The sequence below is a fragment of the Geotrypetes seraphini genome, chromosome 4, assembly GCF_902459505.1.
Source record: "Geotrypetes seraphini chromosome 4, aGeoSer1.1, whole genome shotgun sequence".
Classification (NCBI taxonomy): domain Eukaryota; kingdom Metazoa; phylum Chordata; class Amphibia; order Gymnophiona; family Dermophiidae; genus Geotrypetes; species Geotrypetes seraphini.
In genome coordinates, this window is record NC_047087.1 from 281,970,113 (window position 1) to 281,993,488 (window position 23,376).

Consider the following 23,376-nt stretch of genomic DNA (forward strand, 5'->3'; position numbering starts at 1 on the left):
GTCTAACATCTCTCATCCTCCCCCTAGAGCCCAAACTGCAGGGCCCAATGGCTGCAGTGTTTACTGTGCCCCGCTCACATAAGTATGTGTGGAATGGAAGGTAGAAGTTGATGTGTGTGATGAGTTCAGAGCAGTCTCAGATATTCCCTTTGTGGGTGGGGGTCCTAGATGCCCTTAGAATAACTATCCCTTGGCCCTTTGACTGAGCAGCTCAGTCTCTGCTGGACAAAAGGGTTCTTGGGGGATTTTACCAATTGTGATAGCGGCCACCGAAAACCGTATGCAAACGCATTACAAGGAGCTCATTAATATTAAAATGAGCACTCCTTGTAATAACACAGAAGGGAACACCCAACTCCTACCAAGCAAAATTTTCAAACAGGTCTGAAGTAGAGAACGGTACGGGAACAAATTTTTCCATGTCCCTGTGGGAACTCGTTTTCCTGTCCCGGCAAGTTCTTTTCCTGTTCCTGCCCCATTCCTGCAAGCTCCATCCTCATCTGCACAAGCCTCAAACACTTTAAAATCATAAGTGTTCAAGGTTTGTGTGGTTAAGGCAGAGGTTACAGAGCTTTGTGCATTGAACGCCTCGTGTGCTAACTCAAAAGGGGATGTGGCCATGGGAGTGTCAGAGCCATTTGCACATGTAGTTATAGAAATATAGCCTCAGCATGCCCCCATTCATATTGAGTTTTAGCAGGCATAATTTTGGCTTCCTAAAGTTAGGCGTGGGAATCGGTACCAAGCACAGTTCTATAAAGGGCACATACCCTTGATAGAATCATGCTTAGTGCTGATTCTTTTCTAGCAATTAATTTTGAGCACCTTTTTCTGAAATGCCCTTCAAAGTGTCTTAGCTGGAGGAGGGATTGCTATAAGGAAGGTGGTTTGACAGTAATTATATTTTTCTTTATTCAGTTTTCTATACTGTTCTCCCAGGGGAGCTCAGAATGGTTTACATGAATTTCTTCAGGTACTCGAGCATATTTCCCTGTCTGTCACGGTGGGCTCACAATTTATCTAATGTACCTGGCCAAAGGGGGAGCAGGTGACTTGCCCAGGGTCACAAGGAGCAATGTGGACCTGCACCCACAACCTCAGGGTTCCGAGGCTGCATGTTCAACCATGGTGCATTCTCGGACATATGGTAAAAGATAGCATGGCAAAACATATCTAACAAAACATGGTGAAACATAATGTGATAGAACATGGTGAGACATAGCATGGTGAGCATAGTATGGCAAAGCATAATATGGCAAACATAATATTAACAAAGCATGGTTAATATAGTATGACATGACTTGGCAAAATTGGTAAGGCAAGCGTGCATGACGAAACATAGCATGGAAGACATGGAACGGCAAACATGGCATTAGAGATCGTAGCATGGCAATCATAGTGTGGCAGACACAGTTTGATAAATAGGGCATATAGTATAGTGTGGGAAACAGTATGACATTGTATGGCAAAACATGGCATGGTCAGACATAGGATTAAGCTCATCAGCGTTTGAGACTCAAGGCAGTAGTTTAAAGGTTTACTGGTTTAAAGGTTCTACTAGTAACCATAAGAACATAAGAATAATCTTACTGGGTCAGACCAATGGTCCATCAAGCCCAGTAGCCCATTCTCACGGTGTCCAGGTCACTAGTATCTGGCCAAAACCCAAGGTGTAGCAATATTCCATGCTATCAATACAGGGCAAGCAGCGGCTTCCCCCCTATCTTTCTCAATAACAAACTATGGACTTTTCCTCCAGGAACTTGTCCAAACCTTTCTTAAAACCAGCTACGCTATCCGTTCTTACCACATCCTCTGGCAACGCGTTCCAGCGCTTAACTATTCTCTGAGTGAAAAAAAATTCCTCCAATTGGTTTTGAAAGTATTTTTCCCTGTAACTTTGAGTGTCCCCTTATCTTTGTAATTTTTGACGGAGCGAAAAATCGATCCACTTGTACCCGGCTTTAATAAAATACAGACTGGTAAAATGGTCGCCAGTTGGCCCTCTCAGTACAGTTATAGTTCTCATGAACAGGCCACAGAAATCTTTCCAAGATTAACTTAGCTGTAGCTTTGAAAGAAGAGCATTCAGCAATGGGAACAGGTGTTTAGGCTGCACTGTGAAGACACAGGAAGCTCACAAGTATAAAACTGAATTGCAAATTTGTTGTTTTTTTTTTCCACAGATGAAGCAGAATGAGAAGAGCTTTTGGCTTAATGGGGGGAGGGGGGAGATGGGAACAGGGAATGAGTGTAAATTTGCAAAGACATTTGAAATCTTGTGGGAGACTCAGACTTCGTGACTTAATTACTGTCTCCTATTATCATTATGATCCCTGCATGGAAGAAACAAAACAGTATGGAACACGGTAATTAGCTGGAGAATCTGAGAAGAAGCAAGTTTACAAGGATAACGGTGGAGGCTATAGTTTAAAAATGGACCATGGTGTAAAGGGTTGAATAAATCACTTTAACTTCTGAGGGATTGCATTAGCATTGTAATAGCGAATACGTAACTGATGAAATAAAAATGCTGGCTGACTTCCTTTATCTTCTGTCATTGTCTTGAGTTACGGTTCAGGGCTTCTGTAGTATGCACATGAATGTATGTATTAGGGTGTGTCAATTTTGGAGATGTCATAATTTTAAAAATCACTAGTGAAAAAATGGTAGTTTCTTTCTTGTGGAAAATCAACAACTAGCTTTACATTTTGTGTAATATGTTATCTACTTACCTGGAATTTCTAGGAAATGATGCAAAAATAAACAAATTACTGAAATATGTTTAAGTGCTCTCATAATAGTTTTTGTTTGCATTGCATATTACCGTAATATCTTTTGTGACAATTTATTTAAGAATGATCATAGAGTTCTGTGTTGAGGTTTACATGGTAAACTGGTTCAATATAAAAATAGAGATTACCGTATTTTCACGCAGATAACGCGCACCCGTGTAAAACGCGCACACGGGTATAGCGCGCAGAAACCACGATTTTATGTACAAAAACTTTTGTATACCGCGCTCACGGGTATACCGCGCATGCAGCCCGACTGTCCTTTCGCCCGCCCCGACTCTCCTCTGGCCACCCCGACTCTCCTTTCGCCCTCCCCGACTCTCCGTGCGCTGTCCCGACTCTCCGTTCACCCTCCCTGACTTTTCGTGCACTGCCCCGACTCTCCGTGCACTGTCCCGACTCTCCGTTCACCCTCCCTGACTTTCCGTGCACTGCCCCGCCTCTCCGTGCGCTGTCCCGACTCTCCGTTCACCCGCCCTGACTTTCCGTGCACTGCCCCGACTCTCCGTGCACTGTCCCGACTCTCCGTTCACCCTCCCTGACTTTCCGTGCACTGCCCCGCCTCTCCGTGCGCTGTCCCGACTCTCCGTTCACCCGCCCTGACTTTCCGTGCACTGCCCCGACTCTCCGTGCATTGTCCCGACTCTCCGTTCACCCGCCCTGACTTTCCGTGCACTGCCCCGACTCTCCGTGCATTGTCCCGACTCTCCGTTCACCCTCCCTGACTTTCCGTGCACTGCCCCGCCTCGCCGTGCGCTGTCCCGACTCTCCGTTCACCCGCCCTGACTTTCCGTGCACTGCCCCGACTCTCCGTGCGCTGTCCCGACTCTCCGTTCACCCGCCCTGACTTTCCGTGCACTGCCCCGACTCTCCGTGCGCTGTCCCGACTCTCCGATACATCCCCCCCCCGGCAGGACCACTCGCACCCCCACCCTGAAGGACCGCCGACTCCCCGACAATATCGGGCCAGAAGGGAGCCCAAACCCTCCTGGCCACGGCGACCCCTTACCCCCACCCCGCACTACATTACGGGCAGGAGGGATCCCAGGCCCTCCTGCCCTCGACGCAAACCCCCCTCCCTCCAACGACCGCCCCCCCCAAGAACCTCCGACCGCCCCCCCAGCCGACCCGCGACCCCCCTGGCCGACCCCCACGACACCCCCACCCCCCTTCCCTGTACCTTTGGTAGTTGGCCGGACAGACGGGAGCCAAACCCGCCTGTCCGGCAGGCAGCCAACGACGGAATGAGGCCGGATTGGCCCATCCGTCCCAAAGCTCCGCCTACTGGTGGGGCCTAAGGCGCGTGGGCCAATCAGAATAGGCCCTGGAGCCTTAGGTCCCACCTGGGGGCGCGGCCTGAGGCACGTGGTCGGGTTGGGCCCATGTGCCTCAGGCCGCGCCCCCAGGTGGGGCCTAAGGCTCCAGGGCCTATTCTGATTGGCCCACGCGCCTTAGGCCCCACCAGTAGGCGGAGCTTTGGGACGGATGGGCCAATCCGGCCTCATTCCGTCGTTGGCTGCCTGCCGGACAGGCGGGTTTGGCTCCCGTCTGTCCGGCCAACTACCAAAGGTACGGGGAAGGGGGTGGGGGTGTCGTGGGGGTCGGCCAGGGGGGTCGCGGGTCGGCTGGGGGGGCGGTCGGAGGTTCTTGGGGGGGGCGGTCGTTGGAGGGAGGGGGGTTTGCGTCGAGGGCAGGAGGGCCTGGGATCCCTCCTGCCCGTAATGTAGTGCGGGGTGGGGGTAGGGGGTCGCCGTGGCCAGGAGGGTTTGGGCTCCCTCCTGGCCCGATATTGTCGGGGAGTTGGGGAGTCGGCCGGGCAAGAGGGCTTGGGCTCTCTCTTGCTCCAATCGTGGATGCGGGTGCGGGTGGGAGCGCGTGCGAGCGGTCGTTCGGGGTGGGGGTGCGAGCGGTCCTGCTGGGGGGGTGAATCGGGCGTCGGGCGGGGTGGGAACTATGTAAAAAAATTTTTGTATACCGCGCTCACGCGTATAACGCGCGAGGGGTATGCGCGGTAGGTAAAAACGCATATAACGCGCGCGTTATATGCGTGAAAATACGGTAGGTTCTTTACTAATATCTTTTCTAGTAGATAGGTGTCATTCTGGACAGTAGAGCAAGCCTTGGAGAAGGCATCTATTTCAGGTTTTCAACTCCATCTCCAGAGGGCTCTGCTGCCCCCTTCAGTTTATACCAAAGCAGGTAACAGCCCTATATAGGAACAAATAAGAAGGGGTACAGGGAGACTCGCCATACTACAAATCTGTTCTACTCTGAAAGTTTAACAAACATGTTAAAACATTTTAGTTGAACAATTGAAACTTCAAAATAACCATTTATGGAGCTCAAACATTCCCTCAATGCGTTATAGCTGTAGATTCATACCCTTAAGGTCTGACTGACATAAAAATCTCAGTTTTGACTCAAACTTTCTGATTGAGAGAGTAGGCAGGCGGAGTAAACACTGACAGGGCAGGGTTCTAGAATTACATACCTATCTACTAGAAAAGATATTAGCAAGTTAAGAACCTAATCTCTTTTTTTAGTGCAATAGATGTGTTATTTTAGACAGGAGGAATGTACAAAAGCAGTCCCAGAAATCTAGGGTGGAACCTCTGTGCCTGCTCATAACACTGAGGACCCAAAGACTGTCCTCCCGTGCTGCCACGTCCACTCTACAGAATTTGGAGAACATATGCAGAATGGACCAGGTTGCTGCCCTACAAGTCTCTGATGAAATTGCCCAAACATCTGCCCATGAAGAAGCCATGCTGCTTGTGGAATGTGCTTCCAAGGCAACCGGTGATTGTTTGCCACAGGAAATATATGCTGATGAGGTGGTCATCATATCTATCTTGAAATGGTAGCCTTAGACACTGGTCTACAGTGTCTAGCCTGGCTGGTATGCACAAAAAGATGGTTCGACAGTCTGAACTAATTGGTGACCTATAAACATAGGAGGACTCTCGCATTTTGCTTCCTCAGAATCCAGTCCTTTCTTTAACCCTGTGGTCTGGAATGCTGGTAATTTTACCTCTTGGCATGAAATGCCAAAACAACCTTTGGCAATAAGGACAGGACTGTGCAAGGAGACTCCTGCCTTCTTGATTATGAGGAAGGATTTCCTGCATGACGGGGCCTGCAGCTCCAAGACTCGCCTTACTGACATAATGGCCAGAGGAAAATGGTCTTGATGTTAAAATCTAACAAGAACGCCTCTTGAGTAGGTTCATATGGAGCGTAACTGAGGCCATGCAAAACCACATTAAGGTTCTACAATGGAAACAGTTGCCTTACCAGTGGTCTGAGCCTTAGTGCCCCCATTAGGAATCTGGCTATGTCTGGATGAGATGCAGGGGAGTTTTGCATCCATGGTTGTGGGCCTTGCGGACTTCCATTATTGCATCTTCAATTTACCAGGACCTCCTCTTCAGCACCTGCTCCATGGAACTTCCTACACCTGATGGCCAGCTCCTGATGATTGATATTGGCTCTGTGACTTGTTTGCTTACCCTTGGCTGCCTGCTAACCGGACTGGTAAATGTGTACTTGGCATGGTCCGTCCCAGCTCCTTCCTGCTACTGCTGGCCAACGGCTACCTCTTTCTAGTTGCTTTTATGTATCCTGTTACCAAATATGGTCTTTCCTACAGTCATATGCTGAAAAACCTGACCCATGTAAAATGCTATAAATATGTATGCAGTACTCTGAATAAACGGGACATTTCTTTGGCCATGCAACTGCATGTGTGTTCTTTTCTTTCTAATGAGATGCCCCCCGATGCATCGGTACCAGAGACGACAGAGTATGTGTGTGAGACAGTATTGGGGGTCTGATCCTTTTCAATGGTCTCTGAAACACAAGATGCCTGCCACTTAGACCCTAAGTGATGCTACTTTAAGGCCTTTCTCGAGACCTGCTTGAAGGAAAGCTAGCACAACCACAATCGGAGCACTAAACAGCTCCATCTTCTCTTTTGAGCACGTTGAAATGTCTCCCATGCCTTAGCGTAAGTGGAGACAGTTGTAGGCTTCGAGGCACAGTAGTAATGACTACCTCTGAGTATCCTTTGCATTCCAATGCCACGCGCTCAAGAGCCATGCCATAAGACCAAAGTGATCCAGATCTTCTATGACATTGGGCCCTAAGACAGAAGATTGGGCTGTACCAGCAGTCAAAGACCCTTGTTCCTCTGAAGACACTAGGTTAGTTTACCATGGCAAATCCAGTTCTACAAGGACCCCACCCTCTCTGGGTGGTTTGCTATTCTGTGAAGTGCCCACCCTGTCATGGACCATGGAGGAAACACATACAAGATCTCGCTGTTTGGCCACAGCTGGACTAGGGCGCCCAGGCTCAGTTCTTTCAGACTCAGTTCTTTGAATGAAGAAGCAGTCTGCCTTGTTCCTCACTGTAGCCATCAGATTGAAAGTTGACTGACCCCGTCAAAGAACAATGGACTGGAATGCTGCTGTAGATAAAGTCCATTCTCCCGGGTCTAAGGTCTGCCTTCTGAAGTAACTGACCTGGACATTGTTTACTCCTGCTACATGCACCAGGGAGTTCACCTGTAGGTGTAGCTATGCCCACTGGAATAATAAATGGGCTTCTAGGCTCAGCTGCACACTCTTGGTGCCTCCTTTGTGACTGACATATCCCACTGCTGTAGCATTGTCAGAGAAGACTCGGACCACCTGTCCTTCCAGACTCTTCTCTAGTTTCTGTAACGCCAATCAAATGGCCTGAAGTTCCAGTCTGTTGGTGAACCATTTTCTCTAGGAAGTCAACCACCGCCCCTGGTCTGTGCATCTGTTGCAATAGCCTCCCAAGCCAAATAAGCTGGCATCTGTTATAAGAATCACCCATGAGTAATTCTAAGGAGCATGCCCCATAATGACTGTGGATGGAGCCACCAATTCAAACTATGACGGGATATCAGCGCCCATGGGAGAGTCATTTGAAGGGTGTCAGTTTGTAGGGACCACAGAGACAGTAGTGTGTTCTGGAGAGGGACCACATCTATAGTGGCTCCCATGGAGCCTAGTACTTGGAGGTAGTGCCATGCAGCTGGAGCTGGCTTGACCATCATGTCCATTGTCTGAGGGCAAGGCTTCTGTCCATGTGCTTCTAGAAAATAGGCCTGGCCTTCTGCCATGTTGAATAGTACTTTGATATTCCAGGGATTGGGATGGAACCAGTTTGCTCTTTCAAAAATTCACTATCCAAGATCTGGACCACTTGAGCCACTGCATGTTCCCCTTCTGATTACGACGGAGCTCTGATCAGTTAGTCATCAAGATATGGATACATTTGTAATTCTGCCCTGTGGAGATGGGCTGCTACCACCACAATCACCTTAGTGAATGTGCAGGGTGCTATTGCCAACCGAAAGGGGAATTGTGAGAACAGATCTCGAGGAACGTAGGGAGAGGGGAGACATGATCGAAACATTTAAGTACCTCACGGGACGTGTCGAAGTGGAAGATGATATTTTCTTTCTCAAGGGACCCTCGGCCACAAGAGGGCACCCGTTCAAACTCAGGGGCGGAAAATTTCATGGCGACACCAGAAAGTATTTCTTCACAGAGAGAGTGGTTGATCATTGGAACAAGCTTCCAGTGCAGGTGATCGAGGCAGACAGAGTGCCAGACTTTAAGAATAAATGGGATACTCATGTTGGATCCCTACGAGGGTCAAGATAAGGAAATTGGGTCATTAGGGCATAGACAGGGGGTGGGTAAGCAGAGTGGGCAGACTTGATGGGCTGTAGCCCTTTTCGCCGTCATCTTCTATGTTTCTATCTCTCTCTAACATATGGAATCTCAGGAATCTCCTGTGTTCCAGAAATATGGGAATGTGCAGGTAGGCTTCCATCAAGTCAAAGGAAGGTTAGAAATTCCCCTGAAGCTACTATTGTGATAACTTACTGCATGGTTTCTATGCAAAAATGTGGAACCTTCAGGGCCTCGTTGGCATGTGTGAGATCCAGAATGGGTCTCCAATCTTCTGAGCTTTTCTTGGGCTCTATGAAGTATATGGAGTATCTGCCTAAGCCAGATTCTTCAGGTGCCACTGGCTCTGTGACCTAAATTTCTACAGGTTTTTGCACTGTTGCTAAGACCCTGTATGACTTTTTTTTCTGAGTGCCCCATCGGGGAGTCCACAAACCAGTCTGTTAAGGGATGGACAAACTCTAGCTTGTATCCTCTCTGAATGATCTCCAGCACCCAGCAGTTGAGGAGAACTGTGCCCAGATCTCTGTATACATCAAGAGTCTTCAGCATATCCTCAGGGGGAAGACTTTGACCCTGGTGTCATTGTGCTTTCTTGGAGGTTGATGTAGGACATTAACTGGTCTGGCATCTCCTTTCCTTCTTTCCTTTTCTTCCCTTCCTTCCCCATGGTTAGGGTTGCCAGATTTTCCTGAAGGGAAATTCGTACCCATGGCCACACCCCCAGGCTCACCCAGTTCTGCCCATGTCATGCCCTGCACCAACCCCACCCCCTTAACTTGTTCATGTGTCGGGAAGACATACGTAGATGCAATGCAATGACATTGCATGTGACATCGCTGCGTTGCATCCGTGCTTTCACAGAAGCATTCCCGAAGTTGGAAGCTTTTCAAAACCCAAAGTGCTGCGTTTTGAAAAGCCATCTGGACCCCCAGACATGTTCTCAAAAGGACATGTCTGGGTAAATCCGGACGTCTGTTAACTCTACCCATGGTCTGGCATCTCTTCTCTCTTCTCTGGTCTTCCTTCTCCCTCCCTCCCCGGTCGGGTGCAGCATTTCTCTCCCCCCTCCCCTCCCTTCCTTTATTTGTCACCCTCCAGTCATCAGCGTAGCGTTCAGAATTCACTGTTCTTGTCAGCGTTGGGTGGGTCTTCCGCTCTGCAAGGTCCCTTCTACTTCCTGTTTCCACAAAGGCAGGACCCGACACTGGCAGAGTAGTGAATTCTGAATATTGGGCTGCCGGAAGAAATTCCTGGAGGCTAACCATGACAGCCCTCTCTCGGAGCACCCTCTTATGGGCTACATCTGGGATGGACCCCTCGGTATGTCACTTTATGTGTAAATATGTTTATTAAACAAGAGAATAATATGACAGCATACAGCAAACAAAACTTTTTCTCCATACCATCTCAATTCCCAATCCCCCCCCAAACCCCCCGCCCACCCCACCCAGGCAGCAGCAACTAGAACCAAAGTGAGAAATAAACAAGAAGCATCTCAAGCATCCCAGAGTTGTCTACGAATACAGGGAGTAAAGGTCAAACTAAAAGAATACCAACATTGACGAAAAAGTCTGCCAGACTTGGCTGACAAGTCCACAATGTCTTTGCGTTCCAGCAACATTTGCTGTAGCATTAATGCTCTCCACTGCTGAACAGTCGGGGGCTGAGAAGAAAGCCACTGCAACAGAACACACTTCCTCCCCAGCAGGATAGTCCTCTTAAGAAAAGCTGAACAGCCCGGCTTGGGTGGATGGAAACGAATTTGTAATGTAATAAGGAAACTCGGATGTAGTCTCCAAGAACACCCCCATAACTGGGCCACGGCAGATATCAATTGCAACCAAAAGGCAGACACCAGTGGGCAGGTCCAGAACATATGGCCAAAAGACGCCATGGGCTGTTCGCATTTACCACAACTGTGCTCCGCACTAATCCTCATTATATGAGCTCTCTTGGGGGGGTAAAAGGCTCGCAAGATGAATTTATAATTGCGTTCCCACTCCATGGAAGAGAGGCGTAAAGCACTCCCCAAACGAAGTCCTTTTTGAATCATCTCAGCTGTGATGGACACCCGCAAATCCTCCGTCCATTTCCTGGCCAGTGCCAGGAAGTCTATATCTCCCAAGCAGTCTAGCAGCAACCCATGATACATTTTCAGGGGTATCAGGTCCTGTGCTGTCAGTCCAAGTACTTCGTGTAATTTAGTGTAGGTCTCCTCACACAGCACCGCCGGCGTCAAGTTCCGCAAGTAATGTTGTAATTGTCTGTAGGCAAACCAGTCAGCTGCGGTAATGCGGAATTGCGTGATTAAATCGGGAAAGGAGATAGGAAGTCCCGTATGGTGTACAGCCTGGGAGACATACTGAAGTCCCATTGAAGTCCAGCGATGAAACGGTCCAGAATCTAGACCAGGTGAGAAATCTCCATTACCAGCAATGGGCAAGCAAGACGTCACCCTGGAGTTGATCTTCAACAGTCTGCACAGTGATTTCCAGGCTCTGCGCATGGCCGGCAGAAGTGGATGCGAGCGAAGCTGTGGCAGGTCTGGCAAGTGGAGAGCATGTAATAAATAACTAAAATGGTAGGGTTTAAAACAATAGCATTCAATCTCCGGCAATGAAAAATAGTTAGTATCACAAAACCAATCGTGGATATGTCGTAACTGGCAGGCAAGGTTATATCTAGAAACACTCAGGAGACCCAACCCCCCTTTCCTACGTGGTAACATCAACTTGGATAAAGAAATCCTAGCCCGCTTCCCCTGCCATAGATATGTGGTAAGGTGCGAATTGTGTTGAGATACATGTGCCGGGGAAAGCATGAGGGGGAGCATTTGTAAGATATAAAGCCATTGGGGCAGGATCATCATGTTGTATAGGGCAACACGGCCCGAAAGGGACAAGGGAAGGCGTCTCCAGTTAGAAAGAGTAGACTCCGTACGACGGAGCAGAGGTAAGATGTTGGCAGTGTACAGTCCATCCAGGTCCCGAGGTATGACCACCCCCAAATAACGCAAGGAAGAAGAAGCCCATTGCAACGGGAATTCCCCCTGCCAACCCTGACGCACAGTATCTGAAGTTGGCAAAGCCAGGGATTTCTGCTTATTAAGAGTCAAGCCAGAGTAAAGATGAAACTCATCAAGGATGTCCAACGCTCGAGATAGGGATCGATGTGGGTCCCCCAGAGTGAGTAAAAGGTCGTCGGCAAATGCCAACACCCGCAACTGAGCAGAACCCTCGGACAATCCTACAATCTCATCATCTCTCTGGAGAGTACGCAACAAAGGATCCAAGTACAACAAGAAGAGCAGCGGAGACAAAGGACATCCCTGGCGAGTCCCCCTACCCACAACAAAGCCAGTAGAGCGCACTCCATTTACTAGTATCGAGGCGGTGGGGCTTGAATAAAGCGGTCTGAGTAAGGCCAAGTAACTATCCGGGAGTCCTACATGCTGTAATACATGAAAGAGGTACTGCCACTGAACCTTGTCAAAGGCCTTTGCCGCATCCAGTCCAACTAACAGACCCGGACATTGAGTATGCTGTGCCCGCGAGAACGCCATCAACACTCTCCGTACGTTCAAAACCGAGTGCCGCTCCCGAACAAAACCCACCTGCTCTGGCACTATGATGGAAGGCAACAAAGGCGCTAACCTGTCAGCCAGTACTCGAGCTAAAATTTTTATGTCAACATTCAAAAGCGAAATCGGCCTGTAAGATTCAATCTCGGTGGGCGGTTTAGATGGCTTTGGAATCAAAGTAATGAGAGCGTCATTCGCATAGCAGGGAAATGTACCGCAGTCGTGAACTGCTGAATAATAATTTAGCAAGGGCTCCCCCAGGACCGAAGATAAGATCTTATAGAATTCCGGAGAATAACCGTCCGGCCCCGGAGCCGTACAAGTCTTCAATGTTTGTATTGCTCGTAACACTTCTTGTGTGAGTAAAGGCCTATCTAGTCTAGATTTCTGGGCAGGAGATAATTTAGGCATCCCCGCGTCCTCTAGGTAATCACTCACATCAGGACCCATATAGGGACCCGGGGAAGCATAGAAGGCCTCAAAATAATGTTTGAAACAATCCGCAATTGCCACTGCTGAGGTCAACATGTTCCCCGAGGTCTCACGGATCATAGGAATATATCTAGAACCCGACCAGCTTTTTGTTACTGATGCTAGCAATTTCCCCGTCTTGTTTCCATGTTTATAGAATCGAAACTTTCTATAAAATAACAGTTTCTTCGTGCGTTCATGTATAAGAGTATTCAGCTCAGCCAAAACCGTTTTATACATGTCATTAGTAGCCACCGACGGGGAATTCAGCAGTTCACGTTTCAACTGCCGCGAATGACGCTCAAGGTGAACTATGCGATGTGCAATGCGTCTGGTCCTAGAGGCAACGTAAGCTATAATATCTCCACGCAACACCGCTTTAGCTGTGTCCCAAAATAAAATAGGTTGTTCTATGTGTTGCGCATTAAAGGAACAATAGGCCTCCCATTTGGTCATTAAAAATTCCCGGAAATGAACGTCTTCATGCAAGTACGCAGGGAATCTCCATCCCGCCCCCAAACTCGCAGGGCCCCCCACTGCAACATCTAACCAAATCATGTGATGGTCCGACACCTCAAGAGGGCCAATGGTGGCCTCCGAGACCCGCGCAAACAGCGTTTCAGATAAAAGTGCATAATCAATCCTGGAGAAAGAACCATGGGCTCTAGACTGATGAGTGTAATCTCTCTCCGTGGGGTGTAATAGCCGCCAAGGATCCACCAGTCCCAGAGCTCGACAAAGATAAGGGATCCCCCTAGTCAGCCTCCCAGACGATGACCCCGTTCCTCCAGAGCGATCTACACCCGGGTCCATTACCTGATTCAAATCACCCACTACAATCAGGGGACAGTCTGAATCTCGCAAACAAATATTAACCAAGTTTTGAAAAAATGAGTGTTGATATTTGTTAGGGCCATATCCCACCAGAAGCCGAAAGGGCCCCCCAGATCCAACCACCCGCACCAAAAGGTACCGACCCTGAGTGTCACGCCTCAGAACCTGGACTGTACACTGCAGACCCCTCCGAAATAGAATCGCCACCCCCGCCCTTTTTCCAGGGGAGGAGGCATAATGCAAGTCCCCCACCCAACCCCGGCGTAATTTCTGGTGTTCTAAATCCGTAAGTCTAGTCTCTTGCAGACAAGCTATATCTGCCGAGTGATGTTTCAGTTGAGACAAAATTTTTGTGCGCTTAGCGGGGGAAGTAATGCCCGATACATTCCAGGAAAGTATACGCAGCTTCCGGTCACCCATCAAAGGCCAACACCAGACCTACCACAGCTAGCAATGAGTTCTGGAAAACAAAGTCCCAGGGTGCCCAGCCCCACCCCAAGACTCACACACACACACTTTGTAGACACCCTCACCACTTTGAAAGAAATTAGCCCAAGACAACCCTGAAAAGGAAAAACAAAAGAAACTAGTAACAATGTCGCTGCCACCCAGGACCCCCCCATTCCCCAAATCCCCCCAACAGCCCCAATCTTCCCCCACATGTGGGAGCTAAGAGGTCACCCAAGACGTCCCGTCCAGGGCCGCCCCGCCCCATCAAAAGACACAATCCCCCCGCTAATGAACCAGAACTAGCCATTAGCACAAATAAACCACACTGCAAGACTAGGAACAGTTCAGTCAGGCAGCCCCCGAATCTGGGCTACCAAGAAGTTTGATAAATGCAGCCGCTTCATCTGGCGAGTGAAAGGATTTCCAGATCCCATTTCGCTGGATCCGCAATACAGCTGGGTAGTTGAATTGGAACCTCTGCTTGAGCTCCGACAACTGTGCACACAGTGAATAGAAAGGCTTTCTCCTCTCCTGCAGGGCCATAGAGTAGTCTTGACTGATGCGAATCGGGGAGCCATCATATTTCAAAGCATCTTTCTTGATTCTGTACTGCTGTAGAATCTCCACTTTGTGTCTGTAGTTTAAGAGCTTTAAGATGACCACACGTGGTCTGGCTTCCAAGCCAGGGCGAGGGCCCAAGCGGTGCGCTCTTTCAATGCGCACAGGCCCCGCAGCAGAAGAAAGCGGCAGCTCCTCTCGCAGCCACCCCTCCATCAATTCCGGCAGCGAGCGATCCGGGAGCGTTTCCGGGACACCCATCAGGCGCAGGTTCGAGCGACGAGACCGGTTTTCCAGGTCATCTAATTTATCAGCTTGGGCTCGAACCTGCGCCTGTAATGCAAGAAGGTCGGCACTCTGAGTGTTACCAGTGTCTTCCAGGGAAGAGACCCGCTGTTCAAGTTCAGTGGTGCGCGCCGACGCTGTTTCCAGCAGCGTTTCTATATTAGTGATCTGCGCGGTCAGCACCTCCAATTTCGGTCCCAGGACCTGGGCCAGAGCTTCCTTTATGTCGCTCAATGCGGCTTCCGTCAGGCTCGATACCGCCGCCGCGGGGCTCGCCGCCATTTTGGGGTCACCCGGCCGCACCCGATCCCGATCCTTGCGGGCAGATTTAGCGTGCATTAAATCCCTGGATCTGGTGAGGTACTGTTCCATGTGCTAGCGCAATCACAATCCGTGGCGTACGCGCGAAGAGCGGGGTTTAGTCAGCATATAGTAGGGAAAAATCGGCAGGGCAGCCCCGGAGCGAGCGAGGAGACGTCCTCACGCGCTCATGACACCACGTGACCTCTCGGTATGTCACTTTAAGCCATGACACAATCCTTCAGGATTTCGAAGCAAGGCTTTGAAGTAATCTTGTAACAATTCATCTTAAATAATAAGACAAGTTGTCCTTTTGCTGCAAAAAGTGGTAACCTCATGATTCTGGCCATCAGTATCTCATGCAGGTTAAGTCCAATCTGCCTTCAAGAAGTATATCTGATGGCTGTAAGGGTTAAAGGAAGCACGTTAGGCCATGTCAGGCTGCAAACCCTTGCTAGTTTGTTTTTTAAGCACTTCATTAAGTCTCAGCTTTCCAACTGGACTGGGGGTAGAATTGTGTGTGCAACTGCTGACAGAGGGCATGGCAAATTTCTTTTTAAAGTTTGATTTATGAAATGTGTACCTTATCTGAGCTAAAGATGGCTGGAACCCCCAGCACTACTTCAAAAGCTTCTGAGCTATAGTGACAATATCCACTTTACCACATGGGTAAGCATCAATCCATCCAGAGAATGAACATACTATAATCAGAACATATTCATATGAATAACATTTCTGCATTATGGACTTGGCAGTTAGTAGCATAATTTCCTGTTGCTAAAATGCAAGCTCAGGTAAGAGAAATTAACTCTGCAGCTTAGGCTGAGCAAGCCTGTGGGAGGTAATGAATTTCAATGATTTCGTTTTGAGAGTACCAAGTATTTTCCAGCTACAAGGACACCTGAGATAAAGATTTTGCTATTGCTTTAGACTTTGCTATTGCTTTAGAGCAGCATGATATTCTTAATATTTAAAAAGAGAAACTTGTCTAACACAGAAACCATTTATAATTGGAGTAAAAAAAAAATTGGTATGGGGACTGCTTTCCTTTTAATAGACAGTCAGTTAATATGATACATACCGTATTTTCCATTCTATATGACGCACCCCCCTATCGAGGAGGAAAAACCAAGGAAAAAAATTTTGGCCCACTGCTCTGCCTTGTACCCTGTCCCCCATCTGGTGGTCTAGTGGTAGGTCAGAACAGGATACAAGGCAGGTCTAGTGGTAGGCAGCCATCCCCCCCCAGGTACCCGTGATTTTAACCTGCTTTAAACCCGCGGGTTAAATCCATGGGCTCGCAGAGTGGGGGAAGGGCAGGAGAGATTCGGAGAAGTCAGAGCAGGACAAAACCGGGGAGGCGAGCAGGCAAGAGAGTTTCGGGGAAGGGCAGGAGAAAAGCGGGGCGACGATGCGGTGATTCAGGGCGAGCAGGCAGGAGAGCGTGGCGAGCAGGGCTTCCAGAGTTGGAAAGACGTTTTCGACTGGTCCCCAGCAGTCGCTTCTTCAGTTGATCGTCCAGCCCAGTCGTATGTAAAATTTTGTGTTGTGAATCACATCCCTGCCTACTTTGCATGCGTTTCACCTCATTTGCATTCACGGATTCGAAGCAGATCGCAGGAGAGGTTAGTGAATGGGGCCCAAAGGAAATCTGGTCGCAAAGGGGTCACAAACCGATTGGTACACGATCGGTTTGCTTTGTGAATCTAGCCCATAGTGCAGAACTTAGAGGGGGGCGTGGCCACAGGCAGTCGGGGTGTTCACTACAGATATGTGCAGTTTTACTGAATACCAGGGATCCATGCCTAATTTATATACCAAGATTTACACCAGGTTTCAGTTAATGTAAACCTTTGCACCCCAGATCAGTTGTAAGAGATGCTGTGTAAACAGCACACAATTTGGAGTGCCATTTATATTACAGAACTCTGGCTTTTTTTTCCCCCTCCCCAGTGCCCAAATTTAAGTGCAGTTCACTGAATTTAGTATATTGCACATGTATGCCACTTATTTTACCCTGTAGTGACAAGCAGTAGCAAAAAGGCCTTCATTCAGTGCGAGATCTCTACTGGGGAAAGGGATACCATTATAATCTATACAACTTTGTCTTCACAACTGGGTTTCAAACAAAAATTTTCAACATTGCATTTTTATTAGAACAGCTAAACCAAGGTACATACCAAAATGGATTTTAAGGACGCTGCAATATATATCCAGCTCAAACAGCCTAAAAATCTTCATAAATCATTTCTAATTAGTGTATACCAGTGAGAATATCAAGTAAGGACATGCGAGTCTCTATTATAGAGAATAGAATTTTAATTTTTCAATGCAAGTTGAGGTGGCACTGCTTGTGCCTTCATAAAAATGCAGTATCAGGGCCAGATTAAGTCCAGCTGATGGCCTAAGCACAGCTCCTCGGCTCTTCCACTGCTTAGCTGACAAGGCATGAAGGGCTTGATTCTATAAACCAGTATCTCACAAACTTTCCGGCTGGCGGCACAGTAAATCCAGTGCTCCGGCAGGAAGGCGCCCGGAAGTGCACAGACGTCAACCCGATGACATTGACATCTGCGCATGCGTGGAGGCCCATCTGGCCGTGACCCTCTTCAGTGGAGGGATCCAGGAGGTGCAGGGAGAGATGTCGGCCAGGAGGAGAGTCATCTGCACTGGCTGACTTCCTACAAGAGGCACGTCCTTTAGGCAGTCGGCTGGCATGGAAAACTCTCCTCCTCGCCAGTGTTGTGGAACGCCTGAAATCTCAGGAGGCACACTGGTGTGCTGTGGCACACAGTTTGCGATACACTGCTATAAACGATACCCAGATATAGGGGCTGATAATTAATGCTATTCTATATGTGGCGGTCGGAGTTGGGCATCTTTCGTAGAATAGTGTTTGATGCCAGGATCCTACCACTGTTCATAATTTCTATAGCGCTGAAAGGTGTATGTAGCCCAGTACTTTTTAACATGTAATAGACGGTCCCTGCTCAGAAGAGATTATGTAACAATCTTGTAACGTGATCAAACAATCGTCAGTGAAGCGATTATAATCCACAAGGTGAGAAGTTTAGTGCAACCACTTTGTAATCCAAAAGGTAAGTAACCTCACTGCAAACACTTTGCAATCCTCAAGGTAAGCAACAACAACAACAAAAAAAAAAAATGGGGGGAAATCCACTTGTAACTCCTTCCAGCCATTACCCAGAAAAGGGTTGCAAACAGATCCATTCCTGGTTTTCCGCTTTTATTTCAACCGTTCCAATGATACAGCTGGCTAAGCAAGTTTATGGTTCTATTTTACATTTCTATAACTTCCTAACTCAATAAATTCAGGAAATATTCACAGCTTCTCAGTTCCTTCCTGACAGTATTTCTTCTGTAACCAAAGTCTTCCTTCCAAGCAATGTAGGAGACTTTGGGGTATCTTAAACCCTCTAACAGCTGTCTAGCCACACTGCCTTTTACTTTCCCAATCTGCTCATTCTCTGACCTACATTACAATACATAGGTTCAGGTAATGGGATAACCTCTGCTTCCCTCCAGCCCATTTCCTCTAGAGCTCCATCTGCTCTCCTCCTGCCTTGTGAGTCAGTTCCCCTACTGAGGTACCTGGGGCAATCCTGCAATTCTCTTCTTGATTCTCTCCTCCCCTCCCCCCCCTTAGCAGCCTTGCTGGGCATAATGTATTGATGTTTTAACAGGAGTAATTGAGCTTTCTCCCTCTCCCCCTGGTGGTTTAATCATGTACAACCCCCTTTCCAGCAACCGAGGGATGCTAAGCTCACTCCTTTGACTTCTGGCGTACATGTCTGGTGCCTAGCCCTGTCAAAGTATACATTCCAGAATCAAATCCTGTTGAAGGACTTTACTGTGCGTACTGAACTACTTACCATGGTGTATTTTTGACTTTGACCTTGGCCCATCACACAGCAATTCTGGTGCCTTCTCTTGACCGTCAATGTACTTTACTTGTTGCAGGGTCAGAGGATCTCATGGTGGTAATTCAGTCAGTCTTGTTCACGAATGTATTTTAATGCATCCTTTTAATCGTTTCTACAGGGATGGGTAACTAGCCCATTCCCAACCCTCTTCCTGTATCGAGACTCGGGAGTGACTCATCTAATATTGTATCCTGTAGTGACAGTATATTCAGCATGATAAAGAAGTTAAACAAGGCGTGAGATGAGATAAGAGAAAATAGGCTGAAGAAAATGCTCAAAGAGCAGAAGCAGCAGCACAAAAAGGAAACTTGAAAAAGTGCATCACATAATCGATCAGTTAACAGGTATATAAGGAAGAAAAGTACTACCTATTAAAGACAAAGGTGGCAAAGTGATTGCAGCTGAGAGAAAAATCCAGGTTGGGAAGAACATTTTTAAAGAAATAGTAAACTGTCCAAAACCTGAGACAGCATTTTAAGAAAGGTTTAAACAATTTCCTGGAGGAAAAGCCCATAGTCTGTTATTAAGACACTAGTTTTTTTGCCCGTTACATTAATGGGTGCTAGAATAGATGTATAGACTTAGGCATATCTTTCTTTCTTTTCTGTCTGTCTTTCTTTCTCTCTCCCTGCCCCCTTTCTTTCTCTTTTTCTTTCTCTCTCCCTGGCCCCCTATCTTTCTTTCTTTCTGTGTCTCCCCCCGTCCAGCATCACCCCTTCCCTGCTCCCTCTGTCCAGCAGTAGCCCTTCTCCCTTCCTTTTACCTCCCCCCTTTCCAGCAGCACCCCTTCCCTGCTCCCCCTGTCCAGCAGTAGCCCTTCTCCCTTCCTTTTATCTCCCCCCTGTCCAGCAGCACCCGTTCCCTGCTCCCTCTGTCCAGCAGTAGCCCTTCTCCCTTCCTTTATTCCTCCCCCCTGTCCAGCAGTAGCCCTTCCTTGCGCCCTCTGTCCAGCAGTAGCCCTTCCCTGCTCCCCCTGTCCAGCATCGCGGAGGGAAGGCAATCTGTAGCACACAGAGTATTCTCCTGGTTTTTGCAGCGTCGCAGAGAGAATGCAATGTTAAAACCGCCGCAGGCTCCAACGCTCGTTGTCGAGATGGGGAAACCGCCATACACTCCTTCCCACTGCGTATATGGAAACTGCCGCGCAAAACCATTCTCCCTCTACTGCGCATGTGGGGGCATGGAGGCACGGATCATGGGTGCACGGAGTTTCAACTGCGCGCTAAGGGTTTTATTATAGCGGATGGGGGAAGCCTCTGCTTGCCCTGGATCGGTAGCATGGAATGTTGCTACTCCCTGGGATTCTAGAATCTTGCTACTCTTTGTGGATTCTGTCAGGAATGTTGCTACTATTTGGGGTTCCAGAATCTTGCTTATTCTGAGATAATGGAATGTTGCTACTCCATGGGTTTTGTCCAGGTACTAGGGACCTGGATTGTTCTCCATGAGAACGGGCTATTGGGCTTGATGGATCACTGGTCTGACTCAGTAAGGCCATTCTTATGTTCTTATGTAGCATGACACCAGCCAGTTGCTAAAACATCAACAGGGCTGCAGATAGATACAACATGGCGCCAGGCTACATGATAACTAAGCTTCCTCCATATGTGCCAAACAGGTCCCTCCGCCTCAAATCGCCCCCTTGTTGCAGCCTTCAACTCTAAACTGTCAAATGGTATTCCTACTCTCACTTCATACCAAACCACTGGAATCAACTGGCCCCACAGATCAGATCCCTTGAAGGACTCAATGCAGCTTTAGGAAAGTAGTAAAAACCTACCTCTTCACTAACTTCCCTGCTTATGGCTGGTGGATTACAAAGAAATGTATATTGGCACTAGATCATCAGTATGTCTCATGTTGGGATAAAAACCTGTATTGAAAATCTTGCACTGTAGCTATGGCAAATTGTAGCCTGTATATTATGTATTATCCCAGGACAAGCAGGCATGATATTCTCACACATGGGTGACGTCATCTACGGAGCCCCAGCGCGGACAGCTTTTCAAGCAAACTTGCTAGAAGTTTCAAGTTTGCACACTGCACCACGCATGTGCTAGCCTTCTCGCCACTAGAGGGCGCATCCCCACCTCGTGGTCCTCAGTTCATTTTCATCCGCGGAGCCAGAAGCCCTGTGGATAAATTTGTGCTAACTTTTGCCTTCTGTCGCCGCGGCTGTGTTCGGATTTTCGACGCGGTCGCTGCGCTACGTTATTTTCTTTCTTTGTTTTCTTTATTTCTCAAAAAAAAAAAAAAAAAAATATTTTGTTTTTCCTTTTCGCTCCGGGGGCTCCCGGTAGCCGTGGCCGAGGAACCTCGCTTGTTCCCGGCCTTGTTTTGGGCCCATGTCCCGGCCCGTAACGGGTTTTAAGAAGTGTGGTAGGTGTGATAGGCTTTTGTCCATCACTGACCCTCACAGGTGCTGTATACGGTGTTTGGGGCCCCATCACCCGACAGCATCGTGCCCTAAGTGTGCCACCTTCCAGAAACGGGCCCTTACTCGTCGCAAGGCCCGCATGGCTGATCTCTTTGCCGTCGATACCCCGACGGGGAAGGCCTCGAGCTCGGCCTCGGCTTCGGCCCCGGCCTCGACCTCGGCCTCGACATCGGACCCCTCGGCTCCCGCGAAGCCGGTTGCCTCGCAGAAGCAAGCCCCGGGTAAGTCTCCACTTCCTTCCTCAGTTTCATCTAACAGGAAGCCATCCTCGGGCTCTTCGTCGGCGGGACCGTCGACCTCGACCCAGCCCAAGGTGTCGAAGGGGTTAGCCCCGAGGGAATACTCGAAACCGAGTTCGCCCTCTGCGGAGCGCCCCCAGGTGTTGCCTCCGGGCCTCACTATCCCGGCGTTCCAGGAGTTGCTTCGCGCTTTAATCTCCTCGGAGCTTTCCGGGGCCATTGAGACCTTGCAGCAGGCTTCGGCCTTGCCTTCGGTCTCGGGGGCCCCGCAGTTGGCGACCTCGGCCTCGGGCACTGGCCTTTCAGCGGCCGAAGCCCCCTCGGCCTCGACCTCGACGCTTCCCTCTGATCCGACCCCGGTGAGACAGCCCGAGGTCAGTGTGCGGTCCCGAGACAAGCAGCGCCGGGTACGCCGGATCTCCTCGTCCTCGTCCCCGAGGTCTTCGCGGGATTCCTCCCCCTCGAGCAAGCCTCGGGCGAAGCACCGCCTTAAAAAGGCTAAGCGGGCTCGAGCCTCGCCTCTGAGGGGTCGTCGCTCGACCCCGCCCGAGACCGGAGCTTTGCGTGTCGAGGAACTCCGCCTCGACAACCCAGATCTTTTGCGGTCCCCGATCCAGGAGAGTTCCCGTGCCTCCTCACCGAGGCGGAAGGGACGGGCCTCCATTCCCCGTACCCCGGGGGGTTCCCCACGGGGGTCTCTTCGGCGGACTGTGTCCCCGACTCCTTCGAGGTCACGGGATCGTGCCTCTTGGGGTTCGGGGTCCGGGGGACAGTTCGGGTATTCTCGCCAGGCCTCTCCCTTCGGCTCCGTTGAGAAGTCTCGGTCACCCTCCCCGCCTGCACGGACATCTTCTTTTTCTAAGTTTGTCCATGACATGGCGAGGGCTTTGGGGGTGGACCTGTCGGCAGGGTCACACTATACCAAAGAATTTTTGGAGGAACAGGATTCTCCTGCCCCGCAGCGGGAATCCCCCCGCCTCCCGCTTAACAAGGTCCTCCTTCAAACCTTGCTACGGAACCTTGAGACCCCTCTTACAGTGGCGGTAGTGCCCACCAAGATGGAATCCAAATACCGGACTCTTCCCCCTAAGGGGTTTGACAAGGGGCAACTCTCCCATCAGTCGCTCTTGGTGGAGTCGGCTCTTAAGCGCTCGCAGCCTTCTAGAGTCTCGGCTGCTGTCCCCCCGGGGAGAGAGGGTCGGACCCTAGATAAATTCGGCCGCCGTCTGTACGCGAATTCCCAGATGGCCACAAGGGTCCTCAACTATGCTTTCGCCTACTCTTCCTACCTCAGGTCCATGGTCAAGGATCTGCCGGATTTTCAAGGGGTGATCCCGGAGTCACACAGGGATAAATTTGCCACTTTTGCGTCGAACTTGTCCCAGCTCAGATTCTATCTGTTTCATGCGGTATATGACGCCTTTGAGCTTGCCTCGAGGGTCTCGGCTTGTGCGGTAGCCATGCGCCAGCTGGCGTGGCTACGGACCCTCGAGATGGACCCCAACCTGCAGGAGCGATTGGCCAATCTACCCTGCGTCGGGTAGGAGTTATTCGACGACTCCCTGGATGCGGCTACCAAGAGGCTTTCTGAGCAAGAGCGCTCTCTGGCGTCTCTGGTGCGTCCAAAGCCTAAGCCGCCGGCTCAGAGGCCTTTTAAACAGCCGCCTAGGCGGTATCCTCAAAAATCAACACCGGCCTTTTCGAGACCTCCACCCCGTCGCCCTAACCAACAGGGTAGAGGGGGGCCCGCC

General features: G+C 49.4%; 1 protein-coding gene across 5 annotated transcripts in view; it reads left to right on the forward strand.

Moving 5' to 3' along the window:
* CRTAC1 (cartilage acidic protein 1) overlaps positions 1-23,376 on the forward strand; it is a 631,767-nt gene that overhangs the window by 79,144 nt on the left and 529,247 nt on the right. The window lies entirely within an intron of this gene.